This window comes from Jaculus jaculus, chromosome 18, assembly GCF_020740685.1.
Source record: "Jaculus jaculus isolate mJacJac1 chromosome 18, mJacJac1.mat.Y.cur, whole genome shotgun sequence".
Classification (NCBI taxonomy): Eukaryota; Metazoa; Chordata; class Mammalia; order Rodentia; family Dipodidae; genus Jaculus; species Jaculus jaculus.
Window position 1 is genome coordinate 50,356,549 of NC_059119.1, and position 16,550 is coordinate 50,373,098.

Consider the following 16,550-nt stretch of genomic DNA (forward strand, 5'->3'; position numbering starts at 1 on the left):
AAGTGGTCAAATTACTGTGCCCAGTTTTTCTGTGGATGCTAACCTCAGGCCCTGATGCTCATGTACCAGGCACTTGATCCACTGAGCAATCTCGCCAGCAAGGACCATCACCTCTTGCCCTGGCTTGTATTGCTGTTCTCTGATTGTCTCACTCCTTCAAGTCAACGGGAACACAATAGCCCATTGGTCCTTTGAAAATGCTAGGGAGATGACTTAGCAGTTAAGGCGCTTGCCTGTGCAGCCTAAGAACCTAGATTCGATTTCCCAGTACCCATGTAAGCCATATGCATGTGGTGGTACATGTGTCTGGAGTTTATTTGCAGTGGCTAGAGGCTCTGGCCAGCCCATTCTCTCTTTCTTTCTCTCTCAAATAAATAAGAATTTTTAAAAAGAGCTGAAGAGATGGCCTAGCACTTAAGGCACTTGCCTGCAAAGCCTAAGGACCCATGTTCAACTCTCCAGGTCCCACGTAAGCCAGACGCACAAAGGTGAGGCAAGCGCAAGGTCACACATGCACACTAGGTAGCGCAAGTGTCTGAAGTGCAATTTCAGTAGCTGAGGCCCTAGAGCACCAATTCTCTCTCTCTCCGTTTCTCTCTTTTTTTTTTTTTTTTTTTTGAGCTCGGCGTGGTGGCGCACACCTCTAATCCCAGCACTTGGGAGGCAGAGGTGGGAGGGTCTCCATGAGTTCAAGGCCACCCTGAGACTACAGAATGAATTCCAGGTCAGCCTGAGCTATAGTGAAACCCTACCTTGAAAAACAAAAACAAAGATTTTTGAGACAAGGGTTTCACACTTGAGTCCAGGCTATCCTGAAACTCATTATATAGTCCAGACTGGCCTCAAACTCACTGTAATCCTCCTGCCATAGTCTACAAGTATTGGGATTATAGGCCTGCACCACCATGTCTGGCTTGAATTTTTTTTTTTCATTCTTTTTTTTTTTTTTTTTAATATGTTTTCAGGCAAGTTCTCACTGTCTGGCCTGGCAAGCCCGGAGCTCGCCATGTAGAGTGGGCTGGCCTTCACCGACCCTCCAGCCACTTCGACTGAAGTTGTGTGCCATCACATCGGGCGGTCTGTCTCTCCAGCAGAAACCCCAGTTTTAGTCGGGACAAGCTGTGCCCACTTTGTTGTTAATGGATCCCCACCGCCTAGAAGGGTGCCGATAAGTTGTGCATACTCTATAATGAAGGAGCCAGCCAGTCATGGGGGGTTCCTTCAGCAGCCGGAGAGCGAGGTTTAGGAGATTGAACTCATGTCTGACCACCTCTGGATCCTCGGGGCTCAGCCTAATGCCCTAGCCACAGTGACTGTACCGGAATCATCTGTTGAAGGAATGAATGAGTGGTGAATGAATGAATGAATGGATGGATGAATGGGCCCTATACTGGCTGAGGGAGACGCCCGGGGGGGGGGCATAGAGACCCCTCACTTTCTCTGGAATCTTGCCTGTGCTGTCCCCCTGCATCTAGTAACCACCGGCTACTCAGAGGGGTCCAGGTCGACCTCAGCTCATATGGGGCCACCTGAGGCATGTGGCCGCCACTTGATGTTTCCCAAGAACAGCCCAAGACTGTGGGCAAGGTCACTCCTTTGCCCCAAGGGTTCAAAGTACGGTGGTGATACACTAAGTGCCCTGTAGGTCCACCAATGTGTTTAGGGGACCTGTTCATAGGCAGCCCTGGGCTGGAGGCTGCTGGCAACCTCTGTGGAGGGGGCGCTGGCCTTACCAGGGGTCCTTTTGAGGACAGATGAGGGATTCAGAAACTCAGCTTTAAGTTGAAGAGAAACTCGACCGCACGCACAGAGCAGAGCGAGCCAGGGTCTCTTCTGTCGCCTTGTTCCCTGTGGCATGGGCTGTCTCCTGGCTCTCAGAGATACCAGAGGGTGGGGGAAGAGCTCAGCTCCCCAGGCCCAGGCTTTGGACCCCAACTTGGGCTTTGGGGTCTTGGGGACCGTTTCTATAACCACAGTCACGTGTTCCTTCATGTAACCTGAGCCCCTGACAAGGCATGAGTCTGCACTCCGGCTCCCGAGACACATCTGGTTCTCATTTCCTTCCCAGGAAAACGGCCCAATTTCCACGAGCGCCTGGTTCAAGACAAGCCTCCCAACGGCCAGCCTCACCCAGCCGAGCTCCAGTACCGTGTGGGGGTGGGTGGGCAGCTGAAAGGACAGTATTTACAGCGGGTGTAGTGGAGCTGGACCTGGGTAAGGAAGCCTGACTTCTTGGACTGCTCTGTCCCTTCCTCCCTGTGTGTCCTTGCAAGAGCCCCTTAACCTCTCTGAGCCTCAGCTTTCCCCTTCTGTAAAACGTGGTGCCCTACTGACAAAAGCATTATTAGGATTTGGGAACCACGGTTAGCTAGACACTTGGTGATAATAATGGTTTTTCTCAAAATAGAACCCAGGAGAGTGTGACCCCAGGTGGGTGGGGGGGGGGGGGCAGAGCCCTTGTTCCCCGTGAGCCAGGCCCACCCTGCTGAGCAACTCCAGTCCATTTCTAAAGCCCTTCATCTGCAAGCACTTATTAAGTGCCCTGGATGTCTGTGTCAGGCCCTTGGGCAGGAGGCGGGAGGCCAAAGTGATAAACCACTTATGTTCCTTGGTAGGGAAGGGTGCCATAACCAAACCAAACAAATCAAGCCGCAAACTGAAGGACCATGGGAACAGGACAAAGTCTGCCCTGGAAGCAACAGATAATATTTGTATTGTTAGTGGAGACCTGTCATTTTCAAGACCTCTTAGTTTCCTCCCTCCAAACGACTTCTCTTTCTCCATGCTCCATATTTCTTTATTTTATTTTATATTTTATTTTATTTTATTTTATTTTATTTTATTTTATTTTATTTTATTTTATTTTATTTTATTTTATTGAGGGGGGGGAGAATTGGCATGCCAGGGCCTCAGCCACTGCAATCAAACTCCAAATGCTTGCGCCACCTAGTGGACATGTGCGACCTTGCAACTGCCTCACCTTTGTGTGTCTGGCTCACGTGGGATCTGGAGAGTCGAACCTAAGTCCTTGGGCTTAGCAGGCAAGCGCCTTAACCGCTGAGCCATCTCCCCAGCCCCATGCTCCACGTTTCTGACATCCAAACCAACTCCACCTGAGGGCAGCTCATCGGGGCGACCACACTTTGCATGCTATCCTGAGACCTCCTGGACCCGCCCCCTCAGCCTGACCAGCTATGCCTGCCAGATCTCCTACCTTGAGAGAGCTAAGGGATTGGTGGAGGAGTGAGATGAGGTGCCGGGGGGGAGAGGTTGCCCTCAGCTGTGCCCCACTTCCCGATGGATAGTGGGACTGACTCAGAGTGCTCACCACAGATGGGTACTATTGAGCATCACTGTTGAAGCGTTCCTCACAGCAACAAAACACAACTTCTGGGAAGGAAGTCCTAGCTATGAAAGCTTGTCTTTTTGCCTCCTACGTGCCACTACTCTCCAATGCCTCTGTGCCTTGGCTATTTTGTTAAAAAAAAAAAAAAACAACTGTTTTATTTTATTTTTTGAGGAAGGGTCTCACTCTAGCCCAGGCTGACCTGGAATGCACTATGTAGTCTCAGGGTGGCCTCGAACTCACAGTGATCCTTCTACCTCTGCCTCCCGAGTGCTGGGATTAAAGGCGTGCGCCACCACGCCTGGCTCTTTTATTTTTTATGTGTGTGTGTGTGTGTGTGTATGAGAGAAAGAAAGAAAGAGAAGGGGACGTAGGGAGAGAGAGAGAGAGAATGGGCACACCAGGACCTCTAGCCACTTCAAACAAACTCCAGACACAGAGCTGGGCGTGGTGGCGCATGCCTTTAATTCCAGCACTTGGGAGGCAGAGGTAGAAGGATCGCTGTGAGTTTGAGGCCACCCTGAGATTACATAGTGAATTCCAGGTCAGCCTGAGCTAGAGTGAGACCCTACCTCAACCCCCGCCCCTAAAAAACCCTCCAGACACATGCACCACCATGTGCATCTGGCTTATATGGGTCCTGGGGAAATCAAACCTGGGTCCCTAGGATTTGCAGGCAAGTGCCTTAACTGCTAAGCCATCTCTCCATCCCAAGCCTTGGCTTTTGGAACATGTTCATTTTAGTAAATCAATGTTAGTGAAGGACACTTTGCATACAAAATTCACAGATTTTTTTTTTAATTTACCTGGAATTTATTCAAACAAAGGGTATGTGGTATGTGTGTGTATTAAACCAGAGCTTTAGATCACCAGGTAATAAAGTCTTGCTCAACCCTAGTTGATATAATTCCACTTTTATTTTGACAATTTTATACATACATAATGCATTTTGATCATAATCACCCCCATTACCTTCTCTTGTTCCCATCACCCTCCTATTGAGCCCCCGCTTTTTTTAAATTATTTTTCTATTCTGCAAGTGCAGGCAGTTTGGTACCATTATTAGGCTCATCCGTGGCCTACCCTCTCCCCATTGGCCCCTCCTTGTCCTTCTGAGCCTTTCAAAGGTTGGAAGCATTGGTAGAGACCAGTGTCAGGGGCTGGTAACTACCACTGGTGACCAATGAGGGCCCCATGGTCAGAGGGCCTCACGCTTGGATTCATATTCTGACGTCACTATTTTGAAATCCTTCCTGATTTTTTCTTTGTTTGTTTGTTTTGTTTTGTTTTTTTGAGGTAGGGTCTCACTCTAGCCCAGGCTGACCTGGAATTCACTATGGAGTCTCAGGGTGGCCTTGAACTCACGGAGATCCTCCTACTTCTGCCTCCCGAGTGCTGGGATGAATGGCGTGCGCCACCACGCCCAGCTTCTTTCCCGATTTTTAAACAGGTGGCCCTACATTTTCATTTTGCGCTGGGCCACACAAAATATGTAGCCATTGGTGAAGGTGGGGAGGGAAGAGCAAGCTGGCTCGTTACGTCCCCAGGAGAGCTGGCATCGTCACTTTTCCCCTCTCCCCACATCCTTCCTACAAAGTCGTGCACACTCACTCACTGGAGGTGTGGACACCCGACTCCTGGACTGGAGAGCAGGCTCTCTGGGTCCCCTGCATGTCCTCTCCACAGAGGGCCATCAGGAGGGTGGCCAGTGTCACACAGAGACCTCAGCCACCAGGAAGCGCCAACAGTAACTGGAGGTCTGCTTGGTCTGGAACTCCTCTTGGGGACAGCTCCTGCTCCAAGAGCCTGCTGGCCTGGCCGCTGAATCCCCATCTTCTGACGATGCTCTCCAGCCACCTCCACAGGGCTCTGCAGCTCAAGTGCAAAAAAAAAAAAAAAAAAAAGAAACCAACTGACAGAAAGCTGGAAGAAGCCATTCTACATGCAGTTCAATGGGAGAAACAGATACCACCAGTGAAGATACTCAACAGTGGACTCTGCAAGCCTTATAATTGGCCAGCCAGCCCAAATGAGCCAACGGGTGTAATAATGGCACGTCTGTTATGGGGGAAACCAACTGCCCTCCAACTGGACTGGAGGCCTGCTCCATGCAGGGAATACATCCCTGATACTGAAAACTTAAAACAGGGGTAGTCATGAGCCCTAGGGGTGTAACATCTGCTGATGTCTGGAAAAATGTATATACTATGCTCATGAAACTTCCCAGTAAGCACTTCTCTTAATATTTATACCCTTATATTAATGTTACTCTCACTGTGGGTAGAGAATCTTCTCTTTTCAGATGGCAGTGACTTTGGGATGACTCAGAAGGTATCATAGTGCTGGAAAGAAGTGACTGGAGTACCGAGTAACATCTCGACTACACCTTCCAAGGCTCAGGGTCTAATGAGGAAGAGGTGGTGGAAAGAATGTAAGAGCCAAAGGAAGGGTAGGACTCCTTACAACGTGCTCCTTCCAGACATAAAATGGCCTGAATATCCATGACCTCACAGTGCCTGACACTACCTACACAAGACCATCATAAGAGGAGGAAAAGATCATGACATCAAAATAAAAGAGAGACTGATTGAAATTCCATTCGCCATCATATCCCCTCCCCATCTCAAAGTGGAAAGTGGGGGTGGGTGGGAGGGAGGGTATTACCATGGGATACATTTTATAACCATGGAAAATGTTAATAAAAATTGAAAAAAAAAAACCACAGCTGATCATCAGCCAAGGGGGTTTGGGATTCATCGCATTCAATTTCCCATGCCACGGCCAGAGGCCAGGGTCCAGCAGAGCTGCTGGCCAGGGGCCTGGGCTGGAAAGTAGAAAGAGAGCATGGGCTCCAGTCCTAGCAGAGCTTCCTATGCTCCCCAAAGTACCAACTGTGGCTCCTCAGTTTCCACCCTGTGCAATGGAGCAGGATTCTGTATGGCTCAAGGTGATGCCACAAGGTACAGAGAACGTGGGTGTCAGAGGCCAAGGCTTGGAAGGTGGGGCAGCACTCCAGTGTCCCACAGGGAGCAGGTGCCAGCTAACATAAACATGCAAACCCATCATGGCTCGTGGCTACCATCATGGTTGGCACAGAGATGAAGCATCCTGCCTGCATAGAAGGTGGCTGGCTGGCAGCTGGCTATGAAGACAATGTGCTAGGAACGCGAGTAGCTTTATTGCCCTCAGGTGGAAAGGGGCCATGGAGGAGAGATGTTCAGGAATGTTCGCTCGACCTCAAGACTGAGGAGGTGAACTTTGGCTGGTGGTGTGGACACCTGACTCCTGGCCTGGATAGCAGGCTTTGTGGTCCCCACTGAGTGACTAGAGGGGCCAGGGAGCCTCTGAGAGGGAGGAGGTGACAAAAGTAGGTTCCCTTGCCAGCAAGAGGCTTCCCAGCGGCCACTTCCAAATGGGAAACCCATCACTCCCTCTCGCTTTGCCTCTAGAGAGTCAAATATCGTTTTCTGCTAGGCCTGGGAAGTCTTCACGGGCTCTGGGGAGCTGGTTCTCAGTTCAGCCTGTGTCAAGTCAAACTGCAGGTATGTGGGTTCTGTTCATCTTATTGCTCCTTAGCATTTGCCTTGCTTGTGTCAAATCATCGGTTTAATCTGGGCAAATTAAAAAGGGAAACTTGGGCTGGAGAGATGGCTTAGCGGTTAAGGTGCTTGCCTGCGAAGCCTAAGGACCCAAGTTGGACTCTCCAGATCCCAAGTGAGCCAGACACACAAAGGTGAGGCAAGCACACAGTTGTACATGCCCACTAGGTGGCGCAAGTGCCTGAAGTTTGATTGCAGTGCTGGGGCCCCGGTGTGCCAATTCTCTCTCTCTCTCTCTCTCTCAAAATAAAAAATATGAAAGAAACATTTTTTTAAAAGTGGACTTTGCAGGGAGGGTAATATGGGCTGCTGGACAACAAGGGAAGGGGAGAAAGGTGGAGATGGGGAAGAGAAGATGGAGGGAGAGAGAGTGGAGGGCTGGGAAGGAAAGGTCTGTGTGTGTCTCCTTTGAAGTTGTTCCTTCTTAAGTGTTTTTAAATTTTTATTTATTTATTTATTTATTTATTTGAGGAGAAAGAAGGAGAGAGAGTGTGAGAGAGAATGGGTGTTCCAGGGCCTCCAGCCACTGCAAATGAACTCCAGACGCATGTGCCACCTTGTGCATCTGCTAACATGGGTTCTGGGGAATTGAACCTGGGTCCTTTGGCTTTTCAGGCAAGCGCGTCATGACCGCTAAGCCATCTCTCCAGGCCCTGAAGCTGTTCCTTCTATGCACATCTCTTCTGCTCCTCACGAAGACCTCGTAAATTGGTAGAATGTGACTGAGAGAGAGAGGTTGCACGGAGTCTGAGCGCCCACATGGTCGCTAGAGAATCCAGCCGGACTCTGTCTCCTCTTCCTTCCCGCCCCTCCAGCTCTGAACATTTTCAAATGAAATAAGCCTGGGAAATGGAGAAGGCTCAGAGCTGTGAATACATTTGTTGTTGCTGTGTTTTCTGGGGCCAGGAAGCTTGGCTATGTGCAGGCAGCTGAGGCCTGGCTTTCAATGGTGCTTTTTAGGCATATGTCTTTACACGGAATGTGGGGTCTCAGTTACAAATATTAGCAGGTCTCTGTGGCCCTCTCAGCTCCCGCACCCACCCGGACATGCCATCCTCCTCCACCACGCCTCTAGCCAATGCCACCCTCGGTACATCTGGGAAGGCTGGGTAATGGGTCGGGAAGCCAAAGATGAGTGGAACCTCAAAACTGGCCTTTTTCTGCCTTCTGGAATATGGGTGTTTACACTGTTGGGGAAACCACTATCGTACAGCCAGCTGCGAAGAGTCTAGAATGACCTTCCTTTCATAGGTGAGGGAAGAGAGATCCCCTTTGGGGAGTTAATGAATGTCTCCAGTCTTCCTCCACACATGCCCTCCGAGACAGGCATGGTCCCTTTTCAGCTCCTAGATCAGCCACTGCCAGCACCCCCACCCCCACCACCAACAGTTTGGTTCTGGTACCCTCTTCCCCACTCCCCCCGCACATACCTCTTGGCTCTGCCTTAGGCCCTGGAGCATAGTTGATTTAGTATTTCCTGTCATTTTGACAATCTCTATGCACACAACAGGGCTTATTCAAAACCACTTCGAGGGCATCTCCCCAACGCTTTCCTCTGGCTTCATTAAGCCGCTAATGTGAAGCAGGCTAAATTTTGGGCCTTTTAACAACCTGATCAGAAACATGCTCCCAGTTCCTGTCCCTGCCCTGCTGGGAAGCACATTTCTCAAAGGGTTAATTAACAGTCTTCACACAAGCCGCATTTAGCCACAAACACAAAGCCACACACATAAATAACGTCTAGGGCGGAAGGAGAGGTGCAGATGGTTTGTGACTTGGCCATCCAGTTTTCTAAACCGGCGTGAACCACGTCCTGTTGGGGCCCCCGAGATTGTGAGTCAGGGTCAGGCTCCAAGGTGGGCCAGGCCAGAGACGCTGATGGCCAGCTCTCTGTTCTGTTAAAAGTCTCAAAAGACAACAATCGTGCTGAGCCAAGGAGCTGCAGAGAGGAAGGAACAGTTGGGGAATAGGGCTGCTGCCCCTAAAAACACCAACTGAACTGAGTTAACACTGGAGATTGGGATCAGCTCCTTGCGAGGTGTCTACCGTGGGGGTCCCACTGTGACTCAGACCTGAGCTCAGGATCCCAGCCCATCCCTTTAGAGTCAATCCTAGGACCCTCCATCCCCAATCCTACTGGCCTAAGGAAATCATATGGGGCTGAGGGAAGCATCTGCATGGACAGAGCTGAGGAGGTCTGAGAAGTTCTGGAAAGGGTACCAAGGGACTTGTGTTTATTTATTTATTTGACAGGAAGAGGAAGAGAGAGACAGAGAACGGGTGCACCAGGGCCTCCAGCAAACTGCGCACGAGCTCCAGACGCATGCGCCCCCTTATGCATCTGGCTAACGTGGGTCCTGGGGAATCGGACCCGGGTCCTTTGGCTTTGCAGGCAAACGCCTTAACCACTGAGCCATCCCTCCAGCCCTGTTCTGCCATGCTCATGGGTAAGGTCTTCTGCGCTCCACAAGACCTCAGCCCACCTGGGGCTCATGCACCCACTTCCCACAGCCATGGAAGACATCTAAATGTTCTCCTGGGTGAGGAGGGGAACTTAGGACTCCGGTTATAGAAGTCAGTGCCATGGGGGGAATCTCCAAAGCCAAAGATAACTCAAGAGCCAAGGGTCAACAATAAACACACCCTGGACATCACGCAAGAGAATCAAGGGACACACGGGGAGGGGGGGCGGGCGGGGATGAGAAAGCCTTTACATTTGACCTCTATAACTCCTCCATGTTTGCCTGCACAATCACCTTAAGCGGTCCCCCAGTTTGAAGTTCTCCTCTCCTGCATCCTCACTCAGACCTTCTTCTGGGAGCCAAGAGCTAAAATGTGTGAGGGGACACAGGGACCACCCCCACATACACACACAAGTAGCAGGCAAGGGCTACCTCAACTGGACACAATCTGAGCTTGCCCCCTGATGTCCCAGGGCTGAACCAAGTTGGGGCTCTCGGGCCAAGGGCCATCTCCCCATGACCCAGGGTCCTAGAAGTGAGGACCCAACAAAGAAAGATGGAGGTCAGAACCACCGGTCTAACAGCAGGGCTCTGTATCCAGCAGTGGCACTTTATTCTTGAGTAATTTTCCACCGTCTGGCTTTCCTTCCACATGCAGCCTTGCTCACAGAGTTTACATGAAGGTTGCGTCCCCTAGAGGGTGACTCTGGGCCAGTCACCTGCTCAGTGACCCCCTCCAATTTGATTTCTGCGCCTCCCCCCTGCACCAGCTCAGCTGCCTTCTCAAAGCTTCTCGAAGCACACCGTACCCATCTGAGGCATGTGGCCCCTCAGGACCACAGACTCTACCCCACCCTACCCCGCCCATGCCTTCGGGGTCCACAGCACCTCCAAGAAACCTTGGCTACCAGGCTAGAGCCAACGTCAAGACTGTTTTCTCTGCAGGATCAAAGCTCCATCCCTGCCCAGCCGGGAGGAAGCAGTTTTGACTCCTGCAAATATCTGTAGCCCATTTGGGATTTGACTTTGGTGAGAAATAAATACACAGCCATCTGCCGATGATGGAAATATGACTTAAGTAACTTTTTGGTCGGAGCTCTTGGGCCAGAGCCCAGATAGAAATGAGACTTTGTATCTCAGTCTCCTTCACACACTTTCAGAAAAAAAAAAAAAAAAAAAAAAGAACAAGAGGAGGAGAAGGAGTTGATGGAAACAGAAGTTCAGAATGGAGCGTGCTATATATTTCTTGGCCTGGGAAAGGAAAAATAAACATCAAACAGCGTCTCCATTCAAACGTGCGTTATCTGGCTCATCCTGGCCAAGAATCCACTCTCCTTCCTTCTCGGACCGGGAATTTCTGCGCCCACCACAGCCCCCACGCCCACCCGCCCCAGGGCAGGCAAACAATAGGCCGACAATCTCCACTCCACCAGCGCCTCTCCCCTCAGCCCCCAGAGGCCGTAAGATTGGGAAACATGGGCTATTTTTAATGTGTTATTTGTCTACCAACTGCGGCTCCGTGGCCTGAGAACAGTGTCATCTGTGGGAGGTGGCATGGTTTCTTTTTTTTTTTTCTTTAAACTTGCTCAGACAAAGCCACATTTTCGCAACTTTCAAGAAAAGCCAAAAAAGCAATGTTGTCCAAGGGTGACCTCTTCTCTGTCCTGTCCATCTGCCCAGCAGGGGATTCGCCCTGGGTGTGTCTGGGAATCGGGCCCCCTGGCACAATGTGCTGGTCAGCAGTGACCACAGGTCACTCAGATTTGGGGCCTGGGAAAGGAGGGCCTTGGTAAGATAAAGGAAAGAAGAGGAGATCCAACTGGGACACGGAGGCTCGAACCCTGTCCGAGCAGTCCCTGTGTGAGGAGGCATTGGGTCACCCTTAATGGAAAAGGTCACATGCAGGGGCAATGATCTTGCAGTAGTCATCTATGTCCCCAAATCCGTACAGTGCTCCCAACAGGAGTCTTTTGCTACTGGGGTTTCCTAGAGCTTCAGCTGGGAGAAGACCACCCAGCCAGGCGTCAGGGGTTTCCCCTGACTGCGCCTAAAGAAAAAGATGAAGGCCGGGCGTGGGGGTGCACGCCTTTAATCCCAGCACTTGGGAAGCTGAGGTAGGAGGATCGCCGTGAGTTCGAGGCCACCCTGAGACTGCAGAGTGAATTCCAGGTTCACCTGGGCTAGGGTGAGATCCTACCTTGGGAAAAAAAAAAATTGAAACAAAAGAAAGAAAGAAAGAAAGAAAGAGAGAGAGAGAGAGAATGATGAAGGGATGAAGGAGGACGGAAGTGGAGAAGCTGAGTGAGGAGGGCAGACAGATACGGAGCTGGGCCAAAAGAAGCAGCCATCAAGGGAGGCCAGAGGAGAAGGAACCCTTCTCTGTCGGTTTCCACCCTGCTGGCCAATGCAGAGAGACACATAGAGTAGGACCCTCCTTTGTCCACTGGTACTATAGCCCGTAGGCTAGAGCTGAGATCATGGAAGTCCTTAAGCCACTAGCTTGACATTCGCCCTGTGTGACTCAGGGGACTACCTTCCTCTCCGTTTCACACACTTGAGACTAGCGTGCGTGTGTGCGTGTGTGCGCACGTGCATGCCTGGTACACAGTGAGGACTTCATAAACAGCAGCTTGGATGTGTGGGGCACATAGTCAATAACCGGAGACTGGGTGGCATACTGGTTAAAGACGGTGAGAGAGGACGGGGCGCGCAACAGATCCTGGGCAAGGACCAAGTCCCTGAGGTCACCCTGGCCCACCTGTGGCACCCCCACCACTGACAGTACAAGGCCACAAGTGGTACCCCTAAAAACACTAGTGATGGATCCCCTTTCTGAGAGTCCAGGTTAGTCTCTTGCTAACCCCAGGCCTCCCCAACCCTCTCAGGATTTTTAAAAATTTATTTGCAAGCAGAGAGAGAGAGAGAGAGAGAGAATGGGTGCTTCAGGGCCTCCAGCCACTGTAAACGAACTCCATACACATGTGCCACCATGTGCATCTGGCTTACGTGGGACCTGGAGAATAGAACCTGGGTCCTTTGGCTTGTCAGGCAAGCGGCTTAATTGCTAAGCCATCTCTCCAGCCCCTTCTTGGGTTCTTCAATGGTGTAACGTTCTGGGGAACCCAGAGAAACGGCCGGCAGCAGGGCCCACTCTAAGCCCGCAGAATATTCACAGGGACAGGCAGGAAGCAAGGGCAGGTCCATCACCCTGCTGCCCCAGAAGCCAGTGGGCACTCAGCGGTCACGTTAGCTCCAACGAAGTCAGTGCGAGAGGCTCAGGGGAGGGAGACAGCGTTCATTCCTTCCCATCAGCCTTCAGTGAACATCTACTCCCCACCCCCACCACAACCCCCACTGACTCTGAGACTGCCTTGCCTCCATAGTGACCATTTAGAGACCCAGACCCAGGTCAACCCCTTCTTCCTCCCCAGAAAGCACCCACCACCCACCACCACCCAGCAATCAGCACCTTTTCCCCTCAGGAGACAAGACAGAGAAAGGGCATTATGGTTTGAATCTGAAATGTCCCCCACAAGCCCATGTGTTTGAATACCCTGGGCTCCAGCCAGTGGTTCTGTTCTCCGGGAGTGTGGAACCTTTGGGTGTGTGACCCATGAGCAGATATGCTGGAGACGGGCCTTGATGGTGATGCTGCTTTTGGTGCCTGCCTAAGCTTTCTGCCCCCCACCCCCACCCTGGCTCCTGCCTCCTTGTGAGGAGCTCTGACACGTGTTTCCTACCATCGTGAGCTCAGCTGAGCTCCAACAAGCCTCTTCTCCCAAGGGGAATGGGACCGCAAGGGCGGCAAGGAGGAAGTCCCAAAACCTGAGCTGCAACCTGGGTTCCTTACAGTGTCTACAATCATTGCTAACTCTTCCCTGAGCCTCTTTTCCTTCATTCAGACAAAGTGGGGGGTGGTGGTGGTGGCATTTTCTTTGTTTTTTCAAGGTGGAGTGATGGAATTCACTCTGTAGCCTCAGGGTAGCCTCGAACTCACAGCGTTCCTCCTACCTCTGCCTCCCCAGTGCTGGGATTAAAGGTGTGCGCCACCACACCAGGCTGAGGCTAATCATCTCTCTACGACAGAGATTTCTGAAACCGTGGCACAATGTATGTGATCGTGTAACCCCCTTCTAACTGGTTCTGCTGATGGGGGCTGGTCTAATGCAGCCAGGGCCAGGCTAGTGTGTAGTGGGAAATTACTGGTTGTACCTCAGCTTTGAGCAGGACCAAGTTAGGGTTTCCGTTCATACCGCTCAAGGAGGGTGGGATGAATTCAAGAGGCTGGTCCTTTCCAGAAGCTCAGGCACCCCCCCCCCCCGCCACACCTGCCCGGAGAAGAAGATGGCATTCCATACTTTCATCACCATGTGATGGCTTGATGAGGTGATCCACCTGGGCCCCTTGGCACAGTGCCTGGGTGCAGCCAGTGCCGGATCAGGAAGTCGGCGACTGGAAAGGAATGAGGGCCCATCTATGAAATAACGGGGAGAAAGCTGCAGCACCCACGGGCCGGAGAAAAGCTTGAGAAACAATGTGTGCCATTGCTTCCTTTTGAGCAAGAAGTAGAAAGATCAGGGGCTGGGGAAATACCTTAGCGGTTATAGCATTGGCCTGTGAAGCCTAAGGACCCAGGTTCGATTCCCCAGAACCCACTTAAGCCAGATGCACAAGGGGACACATGTGTCTGGAGTTCATATGCAGTGGCTAGAGGCCCTGGCATGCCCATTCTCTCTTTCTCTTTAAATGTCTCTTTTCTCTCTCATAAATAAATAAAATCATTTAAAAAAAAAAGAAGTAGAAAAATCAGAACACATGGTCCCGGTGGATTGAATTTATACCAGGACATTCTGGAAGGATCCTCTCTGTTTCTTCTGTCTTACAAACAAACAAACAAGCAAATGCTGCTAATATTATTTCCTCTGAGCACCAGCTTTTTCCCTACATGAAGAGGAGGGATAGGCCCCATCAACCTAAGCAGGGCTTGGTAGGAGCTGCTGTCTCCATACAGGAGGCATGGTGGGACATCCCCTGAGCCTTCCTTCCAGGAGCTGAACCTCCGTCAGGTCACACCCAGGCCAACAGGATGCTTTTCCTGGCCTCTTCCTTCAAACATCTTGCTCCAAAAGCAGATCCTTGAGCCTGCCAAGCATGCCAGGGGAGGTGCCTACAGTGGGGGTGGGGCCACAGCCTGTCACCCTTGACACTTGGCCAGAGCTGTCTGGAAACCGGAAGGGGCTGGGCTGGAGAGATGGCTTAGCGAAAAGCCTAAGGACCCAGGTCCCACGCAAGCCAGATGCGCGCGGTGGCGCATGCGTCTGGAGCTCGTTTGCAGTGGCTGGAGGCCCGGGCATGGCCATTCTCTCTCTCTCCTTCCCTCTCTCTATATATATATCAAATTTAAAAAAAAGAAGAAGAAAAGAAATCAGAAGAGGCCTTGGGAGCATGGAGAGAGGGTGGGATGTGAAATGAGTTAGACATTGGAAGGACAAAAGAGAAATTCTGCTCAGCAAAAGCAGAGAGTAAACAGATCACACCAAAGCTATGTGTGTGACCTGGTCCCAGACTGAGGGAAAAGAGACAAATCTATCTCACTTACTCCTTCAACAGCAACTCTGTGACATAGATTTTTAAAAATTAATTAATTAATTAATTTTTTTGGTTTTTTAAGGTAGGGCTTCACTCTAGCCCAGGCTGACCTAGAATTCACTATGTAGTCTCAGGGTGGCCTCGAACTCACGGCGATCCTCCTACCTCTGCCTCCCGAGCGCTGTGATTAAAGGCGTGCGCCACCACGCCCAGCAACATAGATCTTTATTACCATTCATATGAGAAAACCAAGGGTCAGAGCTTGAGTTTGAATAGCCACCTCGCACGTAGCTGGACTCCAGTGACATGGGGTGTGGCTCCACCTAACCACCACCCCATCCTGCCTCCTTCCCCAGTTCAGGGCTAGCCATGTCCAGATGCGCCCTGTTCCTCACAGCTGACTAGAAATGACCATGGCTTCCAGCGGCACAGCACCGTCGGGAGGCAGCGGTGGCCCACCGGTCACTCCTCCAGATGTGTGTGCTAATTAGCTGCCCAGAGGCTGTGGGCAGACCAGGGAGAGCTGGGTTTGGGAATCCCCCAGGACCTCGCGGCCCCGAAGCTTTAGGGGCACCAAGGCTGGAAGAATGAAAGTGCTTTTCATGGAATTCCAACAGGAAACCCACGAGAACATTCCTGCCCAGACCATTCCAACAGGAAAACCACGGAGAACATTCCTGCTGGAGGCTTCCAGCTGGGAGCTGGAGGCCGTAGATACCAAGAAAAAGAGGAGGCTGGTCTGCGGTGAAGAGGTTGAGGGAGATGCCTTGCCCCACCCCCAGGGTTTGATCCAGAGATTTCTCCTGACCTCCAGCCTCCCTGGCACTCGGGTTTTCTGTAAGGGTGGGTTATTTGGGAGCTGGCCGGCTCACTTCTCAGTCTCTGCCCTACCTTCCAATGCTCTGAGCTTGTAGGGAGAGTGTGTCAGTCAGAAAATGAAAGAAACCTAGAGGGAGGCTTCCAGAACCTTTTCTTCTACGACCCCTTCCCAAATCCTACTCCTAGGTCATAAGGTCATACAAGTCATCGAGGCCACTCTAGGCAGGCAATGATGACGGACAGCCAGGGCCACCACGGGAGGGAATGGGTGCCAACAACAAGCCACGCAGTAAGTCACCGAAAGGGACCCGAAGCAGGAATTTGGGGGACAGAATTAGAAAGGAGTAGCAAACCTGAAACAAAATCAGGGCACACGATGTCAACTGGTGGGGTCAAGAGCTGAAGAGGACAGACCACGGAGAGAAGACCATGGGAAGAGTCCCAAGTGTGCCCTGGGGAGGTTGGTACGAGCTCCTCCACCCAGCTGTTCGACACTTTTGCAAGGAAGTTGTTCAAAAGCTGGCAACATCAGCCATGCTGGGACTAACTCCACGATGGAAATGAGCAAGGCCACCCCGAGAGAGCCAGGACGCCAGCTAGCCCAACATGACAGCGGCCACCCGGTCTCTTCCTTCCTCCTCCATGTGCCTTGGTGCCCTTTGTTCCCTTCTTGCCAGGTGTGCCCTTATTCCTACCTACCCCAGAGGGCTGCAGGGGCAAATAAGAAACCAGCCC